Source organism: Pseudopodoces humilis, chromosome 27, assembly GCF_049639895.1.
Source record: "Pseudopodoces humilis isolate 2021_Gansu_Grassland_sample_001 chromosome 27, ASM4963989v1, whole genome shotgun sequence".
NCBI classification, from domain to species: Eukaryota; Metazoa; Chordata; class Aves; order Passeriformes; family Paridae; genus Pseudopodoces; species Pseudopodoces humilis.
This window is the reverse complement of record NC_142226.1, coordinates 2,861,392-2,875,940: the sequence shown is the minus strand read 5'-3', so window position 1 is coordinate 2,875,940 and position 14,549 is coordinate 2,861,392. Positions and strand designations below refer to the sequence as shown.

At 47.5% G+C, this 14,549-nt stretch overlaps 1 protein-coding gene and 1 long non-coding RNA gene across 2 annotated transcripts in view; one reads left to right on the top strand and one right to left on the bottom strand.

Annotated features, from left to right (window-relative positions):
* GRIK3 (glutamate ionotropic receptor kainate type subunit 3) overlaps window positions 1-14,549 on the bottom strand; it is a 105,773-nt gene that overhangs the window by 49,079 nt on the left and 42,145 nt on the right. The window lies entirely within an intron of this gene.
* LOC106628531 (uncharacterized) lies at window positions 7,149-13,187 on the top strand. The gene is made up of 3 exons (XR_001331943.2): window positions 7,149-7,365; window positions 11,160-11,267; window positions 12,581-13,187. It is a non-coding gene; the product is annotated as an uncharacterized LOC106628531 (long non-coding RNA).

Here is a 14,549-nt window from a genome sequence, read left to right as displayed (position 1 = left end):
GCAGTAAGAGGTGTTTTAAAGTCTTGGAATATTTTTATGAGCCAGATAAGTGGCTTCCCATAAAACTTTAGGACCAGACCATGGGAAGTGGACAGGAAGTGCAGGGAGGCTCCAGGTCTGTGCTCTGAGGAGTAACTGGGTACAAAACTGGCACTGTCCTCTCAAAATCCTCCTGCCTCATCACCCACCTCTGGTCCTCGCACAGGAGTCAGGCAGGCCAGTGCTGCTGCTGGCTATTTTCAGTGCCATTTTCAGTCCCCTTCTCCTTTTTTATTGCTCCTCAGGTTTAGTTCTCCAAGTTTTTAATTCAGACCAGCAGAGATTTCTGGATTTGCCTACCCTACAGCTCCTCTGCTCAGTAATGCACATCTCTGATGCAGCTTTCCTGTGTTCAGAAGTTGTTAATGCCATTACACCTCCCCAAGGGCAACAAGCTCATGTCACAGCATGGCTGGGTTTCTTGGCTCTGTGTCTGTGAGTCTTGTCCTCAGCTCCCACTGACAGCCACTCTAATTGGAGTGACTTGGTGCAGGGCATGGGTTATGTAATGATGTGTCCTTGTCTCCAAGATGCAGGAGCCACTCTATGCCCCCGCAGAACCATGGAAAGACACAAACCTTGCTCTTACTTATTCAAAAGTAAACCAAAATAATTAATGGATGAGCGAAATAAGCAAGTACAATTGGTAACAGATGGTCTCAAGGTTCATTAGCAGAAAGAAAATCTTCCTCTTCAATTTAAGATAGTCCTCAAATGTTTTGTTGTAGACAACAGATGTCTGCTCAGCCCTCCTGGCTTTCAGGCAATGCCAGGAATCCTTCTCCAGCAGCCAGAGCACATTTTCTATAGTTCTGTGGCAGTTTGGTGTTAGCCAGGAGTTCCAGTTTGGCCAGAGCCAAGCTGACAGCTTTGCTGATGGCCATGCTCTGGGTGTCCTCCTGGGAACGCAACCAGAGCCATGGACTGGGTGAAGCACAGGAGTGATGTTTGGAGATGTTCTCAGCAAGGAAGCAGAAGGACTTGCAAAAGGCCTCTGACTTTCTGCTCCCCCTGATTGTGACAAGTCCCTTTCCTCCTCTTCCTCTGCAGTCTTTGTGCATCCACATCCACAAATGAATGTGGGAATTCATTTACATTCACAGACATGAAAAAAGTTTGAGCTGTTCCCTGTATGTCTCTGCTAGAAAAAACCACTGAACTCAGTGCTAATCTTGGCAATAGACAGAAGAATAAAGAAAAAAAGAAGCTGAATGCTCATTCTGGAGTGTCATTTCAGTCTCACATGATTTTCAGCCAGTCACTCATGGGCAGGTTTTCAATCTAGAATGCTGAGCAGTGTAGGCAGGAATGTAGCAGAATTGTCCACATGCCTCATTCTTACTGGATTATGCCAAAACATTTGGGTTTTGACTGGTGCAAAGAAAATTATTCATCCACATCAAAATTTGCATATACTGGCAGCTCAATTTAAGTTTCTTAGGGCAGAAGAAAGTTCATCTACAATATTACATCAGACACAATAAACAAAACTAAAGTGAGCGTGAGATTCATCCTACCTTTCTGTTCAAAGCTTCACTGTCCAGACTGTTTAGCCAGGTATTTTTTGTTCTCTAGCATCATCCTGAAGTGATAACTGGTTAATATTACATTGATTATCCACTAGGTTTTCTCTCAGCCGAACACTTTCAGGGTTGTGTTGGAGCACATCTTACTATGAGAGGATATAGAAGGGCTGGCTATGTGGATTACTGGTGCTTGATCCTAAATAAATTCCCATTCCAGACATCCAACTGGATATAACAAGTTTTTTTGACAGGGAAGACTTTTCTGTGCAGCCACCCAGTACCTTGGGCTCAGGGCCAGGCGATGAGGGAGCTGACAGCAGCAGGGATGGATTTCCATGTATTTCCCATTGCTGGGAACACACCTGTGTCGCTCTATTAGGAACGGCGAGAAGAGTGACATAGACTCTCTAGGAGTCAATTAGGAGAATGTCTTGTAGTTTATTACTTCAGGTTTGTTTTATAGACTGATACGTGGAAAGTACAGAAAGGAAACTCCTATTGGCCAGCAAACCACTACATTACCATCATTGGTCAGTGGGGCACACACCCCCTGACCTTCTCCTGCAAAGAAAACAAGAGACAGACAGGCAGCACCTGCAAGGCTGTTTTCTGTCTTTGAGGATTGTTTTGAATCCTCCCATGAATTTCCCAGGCAGGACTGAGAAGCTGTATGGCCTGCAGTTTCACAAGCTCTCTGTTTCAGAGTTAGCATCACACCTGGAATACTCTGGGACACTGGCTGCTGAGGTGCTGAGGGCAGCCACGACGTGCCCCAGGCTGGTCTCTGCTCAGAAACTGGAGAGCCTGGGAGCACCTGGTATCAGATCTGTGCATGGATACATGGCACATCCTGTTGGATCTTTACATCCCTCTTGGCTGTGTGCTGCTCCTTCAGAGATGTTCATTCCCATCATTATTTAAAGAGCCTAATAACTGGCTTGAAACAGCTGATTAATGCATAATCTTCATCATGATTACACAGCATAACTGGCATTAATTTGCAAAGCCAGCTAATTATGAAAATAATTGTTGCAGTTCTTCCATTTGAGCAAAGTGGAGATGCTCAGCTCGTGGCTTTGAGAGCACAAGGGATGTGACATCAGCTGGCTGATGGCCAGGCTGGGGGGTCCCAGGGGTTCCCTTCAAGCCTCAGCAGGAGACATGAAAGAACAGGGGTGGGCAATCTCCTGCTGGGGAGTTGTTGGGACAGTTGTGGGCAGCTCCTCTGCAAGTGATCCCACAGAGGCCTTGGGCAGAAACCTCATCACTCTCAGAGACAAGAGTCCATGGGTGTGAAAAGTCCACAACAAATCAGTCTCCAGTTTTGTACACCACCTATCGACAAATCCCGCCCAAGAGAGTAAAACTGAAGCTCCTTTAGGGTTGCTGTCACTCTCTAAACCTCTGCCCTGCTTTGGGAGCTAGTTCAAATGTCTTGGAGATCACTGGATGCTCTGTGGTGCTTGTGGCCTTTCCCTCTATTTCCTGTCTGTGCAGGTCTCAGCTCCTCATTCCTTCTTTCTTCCCCTCCTGTGGCTTGGTAGAGAGATAAAAGATGGTTGTGGCAAGGTCTGTCATGCTTTGTGACATCCTCCTGAGGTTGGTGAGAGGATTTGCTCCCTGATTTTTGTGTGCCGTTCCTTGGCCAGTCAATAGAGTCTGAGGACTCCCCACTGCGGAGCCATGCACCACTCAACACGTGCTGAAGTTTATCAATTCGGGTTGACTTTGTTTGCATAGATATTTTTCCCTGGAAACCTTTTTATGCCATGCTGGGGCTACCTTTGGTGCAGTGCGATCTGGGACTGGGAGTCAGCCTTGTAGGAGATGCCTCACACAAGCTGTTGATGAAGGCTTTCAACACTTATCACTTATTTTACATATTTTTTGATGAAGTAATCCATTATTAGATCTGACTTCTTGGATTTTAAAATCAATCCCAGGCAAGTTAAAGAATTATTCAGTTGTCTTTTACTCTTAAAGCAGACTAATTGCTCTCTGGAGAATGTCAGCCAGTGTATGGGAAAACACACTAATTACAATCAACTTCATGTCTGACTGCTTTATGTTGTTTTATTTGATGACCTTGACATTTCTGCTAAGGTGAGGAGTTTTCAACATCTGAAATGAGATTCCAGAACAAATGCCTGAAACTCCCTTTGGGTCTAGACCAGAGGAGCAATAGTGGGGCTGGGCAGGCAGGAGGAGCCTCCCTGGAACAAGGGAAAGTTTGGCTGAAAACCACAGAGAGAGTTTCACTCGGAGTAGCAGAACTTGAGCCTCTCTTCAGGGCAAAACCTGCATCACACAGAACACCTAAAATCCCATTGATGGCAATCAGAACAAGCCCAGGTCTGTCTGCATCCAGCAAGACTGCACTGCATCCTTCTGTCCCAAGGGATGGTGTGGGAAGATGTTGGGAATGGTCCCAGGATGGAGCTGGAAAGACACCTGGACCATGGGCTGGGAACCCTCCTCCACTACCCCAGTGATCCTGGAACTTGGGCTCAGTGCCATTGTAGTTATTTTTAGCTTTGTCAAGAGCCAAGTCAAAAAAGTCTTAGGAGGTTTTCATTTCTCCCCTCTTTTCCTTTTTACCAAAACAAACAGCTTCATTCTCAGAAAGAAAATTCCAACAGCCCTCTGCGTGTGGCGTGATCTCTTATCTTTTACTCCTTATAAATCACGGAGTTATTTAGCTTTGAAGAACAACTATTTCTGATAACACTTTTCTCTCCCCCGCTGACAGTGTTGTTCACACATTTAGACAGCTCTGACAGCCTCTTTCCATGTGACATCCAGGAAGAAACACCTGGTTTGAGACAGCTCTTACCAAGGATGGAGCCAGCAGAGCTCCTCAGGGACATGGGAGCTCCTGTTCCCTCTCACAGCCCTTCCATGCCCAGAGCTGTATTTCTTGTGGATTTTTTTCTCTGAGGTTATAAAATGTTTTTGCTGTTGCCTTCTGAGGCATGGGATTTGCCATTTTCTGAGGACAAATCACTCTGTTTTGGGAACAGTACTAGCAAATGGGTTGTTGAGGACAGGTACACAGAATTTAGTGACTTTTCCTGTGGGATGCTGCTCCACAGGTCCCTGAGGCAGAGAATGGAGAGTCTGGGGAGAGGCTTCCTCGCAGAGGCTTGGAGAACCTGACACTGCTGCTTGGCTGACAAGGCCAGTGGGGAGAATCTCACTGTCATGGCCAAGGTCCCCTGAGAGCTGCTGTTTATACAGCAGCATTATATAGAGAAATGAGATAACACTGTTGGGAAGTGAAAGAAAGTTCCCTGGAGCATGAGGTTGTGGCTGGGAATGGGGCTTCAACTCCCAGAGTCTGCCCATCCTGGGGGACTGTGGCAGTCTCAGGTGTAATAATAAGGATGTAGAGAGAGCAGGGAAATCCAGAAGGCAATAAATATCAAGAAAACAAAAAGGGAAAACAGTGACAGATTTATTCACGAGAAATCTCTCCTTGCACCTTCCCCCAAGGAGCTGCTACTGTGAAATGATCCACGAGTGTGCTCCAAGGAGCTGGTCCTGTGCTCAGCTTGCCATGGAGCAGAACCCCCAGATCTGCTGCTGATGCCAGCTGGTCCCCTAACAGAAACAAACCCACCCTATAAAGGGATGAGTGAGGAAAGCAGTGCCAGGAGCGCTGGGGGCTCCCACCCTTCCAGAGCCCTTGTTACCCCTGGGAAGCCCTTGCTGCCAGAGAGGTGCAGTGGATCCCCCCAGCCCTCCACAGGCTCCCACCCAGCCTTGTGTCAGATGGCAGCATCCTGGGATGTGCCCTGTGGCAGCACCACAGAGCCGCTTCACGCCAAGGCAGCGAGCACAACTTGCAAACTGATTGAAACAAACCTTCTGGGAAGGAGCTGAAAATAATTTCCGTGCTCTGTCAGTGGGCTTTTGGTTTTGACAGAGCGGCAGGATCTGAGTCCCTGTCCCCTTCAACTGCTGCTGATCATGCACTGGCCCTGTCACTTCAGCGTGGCACTGCTTAATGTGATGCAGCACAGCCACAGATCCAAAGCAATTTCAGGCTCCATCAACATGCATCACGCAAGAGAGCCCCTGTGCAGGGCTTGGCGGCTCAGGAGCCGAGCTGCCCCTGCCCACGGAAGCTCCTCACTCTGGATGCTGATTGCTAAAAACTCAGGAGCAGGATCTGCCTGGAACGTGGGGAGAGGATTAACCTCAGAGCCAGTGTGTCTGCATCACTTACGCTCACACTCTGCCTGTGCTCACTGTGCATCTCTTTTGTGTAAAAAGGCACCAGCCTGTCCCCTGAGCTGCTCCCACCCTGGCAGCTTCCCTGGCTCTCAGGTCCAAGGCATTTCCACCTGCTTTTGCTGAGGACCCCAGTTTCATGGGCCTGATGAAGCCCATGACATACCTGCCCACCCAGGAGTTTTCCCCATGTCCACGATACCCTACAGGGAAATGTGGTGAGTGTAGCTCCTCTGGACTTGGGTTTGGGTGTTCCTGAACTCCCCAACACATCTGACTGGATTTGCTGTCTGACATCCTTGGGAAGAGGCAGGACATGGAGCTTGAATACCCTGTGAGCTCAGAGGAGAGACAAGCACAGTGGAGTGGCTGATTCCCCCCAGTCTCCAGGAGCTCGCTGTCCCCAACACCTCAAACGTGACCAGGAACATTTCTATTTCAGCTGCTGTGACCCTGCACCGTGGAGCCAAACCTGAGTGGGAACAGTGCTACTGTCACCTCCCTGCCACAGCCCCCCACACTGGTCACTCTGGGGGTGTCCCTGGGGCCCCATGGTGGCTGGTAGAGGAGCTGATGGACAGAGATGCATTCCCAGTGCCTCTGATTCCACCACAAGGTGCAGCAGGAGGCAGAGCCAGGTATGTGCTGAGTAATGCCAAGAAAATTAATTCAACCATAAAATCAGATACAGAAAGTGTGAGTGTGTCCCACAAGGAGGGATTTCCTGCCTGCCAGGACAGAAGTCCCATCACAGCAGGTTGATCCATTCCCAGGAGAGGGTGTCTCCCTCTTTTCTCATTTTGGTATTGAATATGCAAAATCCTATTTCATTTGCTCTGAATTAGGCACTTCATGTCACAGGGGGTGACATTCTTCTATGTATAAGCTGCTTAACAGATGAGCAGTCAAGTGGCAAAGCAATACATTATTAATGCTTCTGGTTAAATTAACTGATTAAAACCACTGGAGCTAAAACGTATGTATCAGCACTTTACTTGCACTAAATGAGGAATAAATAGAACATGGCAGGTTGTGTTTTTAATGAACAGTAGATGGAGAAGGTCTGGAAAGGTTTGCCACTGCTCCTAGGGATGACCTGTTGCATCCTTGGCTGGACGCCGGCACAGCTTGTCCCCACGGGCTGGGGCATGTCCAGGGCACAGCACAACAGGCTGTGGCTCTTAGAAACAAACTTCTCCTCATTGCAAACCCTCGTCATCTGGCCTAATTGGCTGCGTTTCCTCTGCCATGCTTTGAACAAGCTGTTCTGGTGTTGCACGTTTGACATCTGAGGAAGAGCATTTACCGCAGCGGCAGAGCATAACCCCGACCAAGGGAGCAGATCAAAGCACTAATCTGAGATCAAAAGCCTTCAGTGGTGCTACAGCAGAAATAAATTAAGTTAGCAACAGATTTCTTAATGATATTTAAATTTCTAATTTGCATAATACATGATTAAAATGAAATGGGCTTTTTTTTTTTTTTTAAGCAGTCTCAATTAATTAAAAAAAAAAGAAAAGAAAGCAGCATCATAATCTCAGAGGGACAGATTCCCATCAAGATAAAGGTAAGGAAAATACTGCTAAACTTTCAATTTGCTCAGTGTTCAGCGCACAGGAAATGCAAATCTCCCAAAGTGAGTGTGGGGCTGCACCCTGAGGACCCTAGGGGGACACCCAGTCCCACCACTGCCCTCCACCCTAGCTGGGAAAGGCTCCCACAGGCTCTAAGTGGTTCATTTCTCTGCAAAAGGGAGATCTGGCAGCTTTGGGCTACTTGTGCTTGTCTTGTTCTCACTATGAGACACCTCAGCAGGTATCTGGGCTCCCTGGGATTATTTACCAGCTCACATTTGTGTGTGGGCTGAATGAAACCATGGTGTCAAATTCCAGCCTCCACTCTCGGCCACTGCACTGCCAGCTGAGCTGGACTGGACAGTCCCCCCCATGCCCATCCCTGCTCCCCCTCCCCAAAACCTCACTGAAGCAGCCTAAACTCAGCAGATGAGTCCTGGGAATCACCGATGGCTGCATGACTCAGGCACACTCGAATCACTTTTATGGCAGTGCTTTGGGCTGAGATCACATGTTACACTGTAATATATGGGGGGAAAAAGGGGTTTGAAAGCTTTGAATTATTGCAGATGTGTAGTACAGGGTTCAGGGTGCAGATGGAAGTGTATTTTCTGTGGTGTTTTATTGCCCTGTGGAGGGGTCTGGAGTGTCCATTGGGGCAAGGCTCAGGTGAGGCACGGAGCAGGGAGTGAGGCCACACTGAAACATAAATCCCACCTCGTGCCAGGACTGACCAGGCTCCTAACAAACCTGCAGGGTGATAAAATACTCTGGATTTCTCTTTACCGTGTGCTGAAAAGCTGAGGGCTGTGTCTCCCTGCACCATTCCCCAGTTTGGAGCTCCCCACACAGCAGAGCAGGTGACTGTTCTTCCCATTTATCCCAGTGCAAACTGGGTCTGGCTGGTTCATTCGTGAAAATTCACTGTAAACAGAATGCAGGGTGTTGGAAACCAAAACCACTTATTTGGGGAAAAAGAAATTGTCTTCCCAGGTAAACTGGATTCAACAAATCTTTGAGCTCTGTACTGGGAGTGCCCATTGGCCACACACAGACCTGCCAAGCTGAATTAAAATTCCAATTATTGCATGTTAATTAAATTCTTCTCCAATATTCATTGCTAAGACGCAGCTAATAAGTGTTAATACCCACCTGGCATATAGCATATATTAGACTTAAGAAACCTACATTAAATCCTGTTTTCCATCCACAGTGTAGCCAAACACCAACAGTCAACTTGCTTCTCACTCTTGCATTGATGCTTCCAAAAACTGGGGCCTTGACTGCGACAAGGCATTGAATGGCAAATGCAGTTCTGCAAATATTATGACACATTGTTTGTCGTCTGCCCTAAATATTTAACAGTTCCATTTTACAAGATTTTTGTGCCACATGCTGAATATTTGCTCCTGATAGATGCTAAATTTGATAGATGAAATGGATTCCATTCAGGAGCTGACAGTCCCAAAGCCTTGTGAGGATCTTTGCTGTTGGCATCTTCTGTTTAAAAGAAAGCAGGGAAGGGGGAAAAACCCAAACACAGAGTGCCCTGGGAAAATCGTTTCTGCTTAATCCCATCTCCTCTCCTCAGAAAAGTCTTTTAATAGGAAGAGATCAAAGGTCTGTAATAGATTTCCAGGACCTGTAACAGGTCTCCAGGAAGAGCAGAATGCAGAGGGAATGTGGGGTTCTGTGGGATTAACCTGCCCTTGGTCAAACCTGCTGGTGCTTGGGGCAGCCAAAGGTGCAATTTGGAGATTCAGAGACTGATTTTGCCTTCTCTTCTTCCTATTTTAATGTTTTAGTGTTGTTAAGCAGAGGGAAAAAACAGACTTTGCTAGCATGTGGCACTTGCTGGGCATGGGAGGTGGGGGCAACACAGGAGCCCACTCTGGGACCTGTGAGAATAAAAGCTCACCATTTTTTACAAATTCTTTCCCAATATAGCTTGACTGAAATCTTTTATGGTGGGAAAGATCTGCCTGGGGAGGACATTTTTGAAACCTACAATCTTCAATATATTTTATGAATGGTTATTTTCCCTCCCTTTGTTTTAATCCTTCCCCCCAATTCTTAATTTTCAATTCTGAATGCCCAGGGTAATTACAGCTGAAAGATTTTCTGGCTTAAAAGCAGCACTTTATTCCTGAGAATGAAAGAAAAAAAAAGGGGGGGAATGACAAAAGGATCTGCTCTGAAAAATGCTTTCATTATTTTCCTGTCATCTGTATTCTTGGTTTACAAACAGCCACACACAGAGCACAGGATGCGAAGGGACGTGCTGGACCTGCCCGGCAGCCGGGCTCCAAAGGAATTCCACATTCTCTAAATGATCAAAATCAGCTTTTAAAAACCTATTCTGTGTCACAGAGGAGCAGCTGCCCACGGAGGAGCAGCTGGCATGGGGCTGTGCTGGTGCCATGGGCCGAGCTCAGGGCTGGGGGTCCCTGTCACCATGGTGGGTGCCCTGCCTGCTCCCAGCCACGCTGCCAGCCTGCCCCTGAGTTCTCTTGCCTCTCTGCCCAGGGTTGAGGCTTGGCACATGCCCTTGCAGAGCTGGGTGTTCACAGCAGAACAAGGCCCTAGTCCCACCCCTGCTGAGCTCTGCTCCCCGGGGAAAAGGCCTTTGGATTGTGCCACGGGAGGGACCCGGAGCCAGACACCCTACGGGACTACAGCTGCCCCACGCTAGGCTATGGGGGAGGGCAGGGCCCTGCTGTGGGCACCCTGCTCCAGGGAGGGGACCAGCACATGTGCCATGGGCCCAGTGACAGTGCCAGGGACACAGTGACAGTGCCACCAGTACTGCAACAGTGCCATGGGCACGGTGACAGTGCCATCAGCACCGCAACAGTGCCACGGGCATGGTGACAGTGCCATGGGCACGGTGACAGTGCCATCAGCACCACGACAGTGCCACCAGTACTGCAACAGTGCCATGGGCATGGTGACAGTGCCATCGGCACCGCAATCCTGCATAGGACTGGGGGCCATTGCTCCAAAGGGAGATCCTACTGTCACAGGGATCCACTGCCAGCGGTCACACTGCCACAGGGATCCACTATTACAGGAATCCACTGCAAGAGGGTTCCACTGCCAAAGGGATCCACTGCCAGTGACCCCGCTGCCAGAGGGATCAGCTGCTACACTGGCAGAGCTGAGTGTCTCAGTAGGAACTGAACCAAGTATCTGCTAATGAAGCTGAATATTCATTATTATGACTAAACATAGTGAATCATAAATTTAAATGGGTAAATTATTAGTTGGTAGATGAGAAAAGGGGGGAATTAGAAAAACGTTCCAATTCTAGAGGAGGTGGAAGAGGAAAGCTTTATTAAGAGACCCAAATGCAGCTAAAATGGAGTGTTAGTCATTGTTCAGCGCTTCACACAGCCCTTTGTAACTGGTGACAGTGGATGTCACCGTGCCCCTGGCAGCTCAGCACTGACCTCACCCTGGAACTGTTCACACCAAGACCGGAGCCTTGCTGTTTTGTGGAATTCTGAGATTCATCATCATAATCACTGTTTATTTAATGCTAAGGACACTGTTTCCGCTACTCCAGTGTTATGAATTACCAAGGATTATGTGTTCAGTGGTTTCTATTGATTCATGCAAGCTAATTAATGGGATACATCAACCTATCATAAACATGAGCAATAACTCATGCCTTGTTAGCACCAACGAGCAAACTGCTCCAGGGAGCAGGCAGGTCTCTGGAAGGGTTAATGGATCTACTGATTGAAGTGAAACTTCTTTGTTTTTCCTGCCATTTCTTACATTTTAGGTGCGTCAGTATCTCCTTCGTAATGGTGTAAACCGGGAGCTGTAAACTGGGGGCAGCATGGATTCAATGGAAAAATGGTTTGAAGCAGCTTAAGAAAATGGGATACTGGTGAGTGGGAGCTGCAAAAGGAGCTGAGTATGCAGTTGAGCTGAATTTGACTTTAATTAAAAAGCATATTGAAGGAAGAGATTTCTGACAGGAAAACTGAGGAGCGAAGGGTTCCTATTTCCCACCCTATTTATAAATCAGTGAACACAAGCTGGCATCCTCCTCTCACAAGGGCTGTACAGTAAGCAGATTGTCTGGGGGAAACCACATGAAGTTGGGCAAAACAATCCTCCTCTTCCTCCCACGTGTGGGATGAGCAGCCAGGGAACAGCCCCATAGGGGTCACTGCTCCATGCCTGGACCGTGGATTGGAATCAGGGACAGTGTCCCTGAATTTCCTCTCATTTACTGGGAACTGCTGCAGAACTTGAGTAATATCTTCAGTTTCTGAGTTAAGTGACAAAACCCAAGATTAATAAGTGGAGCTGTCCATGTGAAAGCAAATGCAGAGAGGGTGCTGCAGACACCCCCTGCTGCAACACTGAGTTGCTGGTTCATGCAGCACTTTCTTCTTGAGGTGTGTAATATATTTAAAGGCTATTTGGAAAAGATGCTTCTAGCATCTTCTGGGCCAGCAGCAAATGGGACTGTGCTGGGCAGCAGCATGTGAATCTGATTAGATGAAGTGTCGGGTCACTGCCACTTGTCCTCTGCAACATCCAGAATTAAGCTGCTGCAAACACGAGTCCCAGGAAAATCCCAGCAAGGGGGCTGGACAGGGGGCACAGGTTGCATCCTCTTGCCCTGATCCATGCTACATCCTCCTACAGCTGCTCTTGACCTCAGCCAATCTGCCAGGGTGAGCATGTATAGCTCCCCCACTTTGTGGGATTCCCTTAGCTAAAATCCACTGGTAACATATTGGGGCTGTAATGATGCCTTAGGATTTTAGGTTTTATATTTTTCAAATCCTGTATTTGCAAATCCTATATTTTTCAATCCACTGCACTAGTGCATAACTCTAAACTCCATATAGAGTTAGCTATTATCTTCACATTTTGGTCAGACAAAACAATCCCTTCATGACTGAAATCCAAGGACACCCTACAGCCTCAGACCCTAAAAGTATAAACAAAAGTGAATTGAGGTGGGAGCAAACTGGGGGTATGTGACTTCATTACCTGAAGTTGTAATTGGAGAATTAACCCCTGATATGCAAATGGACCAAATTTCTATCTGTGTGAAAAACTTGTGACCATTGTCCATCTTGGGTGTAGCCTCTCATGGAGGCTTCATCTTCCCTAAATGTACCTGAAGGCCCTTCATTAAATATATCTGCTTTTATTCTCTTAATTCTGTCTTTCTGTTTTTAGGTAAGCGTGAAAAGGCATCAGTAATGATGAGGATGCATGAGGCAGCGCTGGGAATCAGTGCTGGTATTCCTGCTCCTGTGGTGGGCCTTGCTGCTGAAATGTAGCAACAATGCAGAAAAGATCTGAAACTAAACCATGAGGTGAGACAGGGTTTGTCCTCGCAGCCCTCACTGCCAGCCTTGTCCTTGGAGCAGGTGAGCAGCAGCTCCGGGGGTGCCCCAGTCATGGAGGTGACTTTGCCTTCCCCGAGCAGGGAGCACTGTGCATATCCAGGCTTTGCTCAGGCCCCTCTCTGGCAAACATTTGCAAGAAGTGCAGTGTGAATTATTTCACTTCTTAAATACAATTTATGGAAATACTTCAAGGCCTGACCTAAGTCACGTCTCACCAGACAACGACTTGGTATAACCCAGCCCGCTTGGTGCTTTGCTCAGCTTTGTAATAGAAAGAGAATCCTCCAGCTTTATAGTGCAAAGAGAAAAACCAGACACCAGCTAGAAGGCAAGGGGAGAAGGGATGTGACTTTTAGAGCTTGCAGGCAGTAGGATTAAGGCCCAGGAAGATAATTCTCTACTCAAGATCAGCAGTGATCTTGGGTACCCTGGCTCAATGTGGATCCTCTCTCTCCTGTCTACAGCCTCTCCAGTGCTGGCTGGAGCTCCAGGCATGATCCTTTCCCATCTTGAAGCAAAAAATGCTTTTACCCCAATAAACAATAGTTAATTTCAGTGCATTTTAGCTCTTTGTTCAGTTTTGTGGATTTGGAAGGTTCTTCCCAAAACATTTATGCTGAACTAACAAATTTTTATTAATGTTTTCAAATGGAGATGAAAATGAAGTGTTATCTCAGAGATGTCAGGCTTGATGAAACCAAAAATCCCACAGCTTCAACCTCTGTTCCTCCTTCTTTGTTTAGCTGAGCCTTAATGCAGTAATGGTCCCACAGCCCCCTTGGAGGTGAAGACAGAAACCCTGACTGTATTAGCATGTGGAACTGTTTATTCCAACTGGGCTTCCTCTGCTTGCTAGAGCTGCTCTGAACTTCATTCATCAATGTGCTGCTAAAAAACTGAAGGGCTTCGCACCTGAGTTTCGTCTTTCCCTTCTCCCCTCACCTAAGGAAACCCACAACTCTATTTCCACCAGTAGAGTAGTCCAGACACAAACCCCAGGGGCAGCCAGGTTAATCTCTTTGGCAAGTGCAGTCAATAGAATGCATTGGGAGTGTGAATATTTGAGTTGGTCAGAGATGACCCCACCCTCATTCCTTTGCCCCTCAGGGAAGGGATGGCTGGCAGCACCCACAGCTCATCTTGGGGGTTTGGGGACAGGTGGCTTTGGCTGTCAAGGGTGCTGCAGCTCCTGTGTCACACATGGCTTTGGCTGCTGAGGATGTTGTGGCTCTCCTGTCCCACTCCTGGCTGTGCTGGGGACACCAAGACATGTCCCCATGGGCTGTTGGCTCTGCTCAGAGGGGTGGCAGTCCCAGCAATGGGCTGTGAGCTGAGGGAGGGCCACGGTCATCAGCCATGTGTGTGCTGAGGTGTTGCTTTGTCCTTCACAGATTTTACTGTTAATAATGTTATTTTTAGGTTTCTGTCCCAGAGCTCATCAAAACAGGGATTGTTCAACTTGCTCAAGCATATTTTGAAACATATTCTTACAGGGTATACTGCATGAATATTAGAAACTTATTTTTTTCCTTGAGCGTTCTTCAAATAATCCCTCCTTTGAAATGCTGAAACAAAGATACACAAAGGTCTGGCTCTGCAGGATGAGTGCAAGTGAAAGGTCACAGAGGAGCATAGGGGCTGTCTGTGGAGCTAAAGGGATAAACCCAAATGCCTTTCTGAACTTTTCTCCTCCTCTTGCTGCTCACCCGCCCCCACTGGAAGCACTTTTCCACAGGAAAGGGGAGACTTCTATGAATCTTTCTGCAAATTTTCATTTTTAAAGTGGAATCAGACAG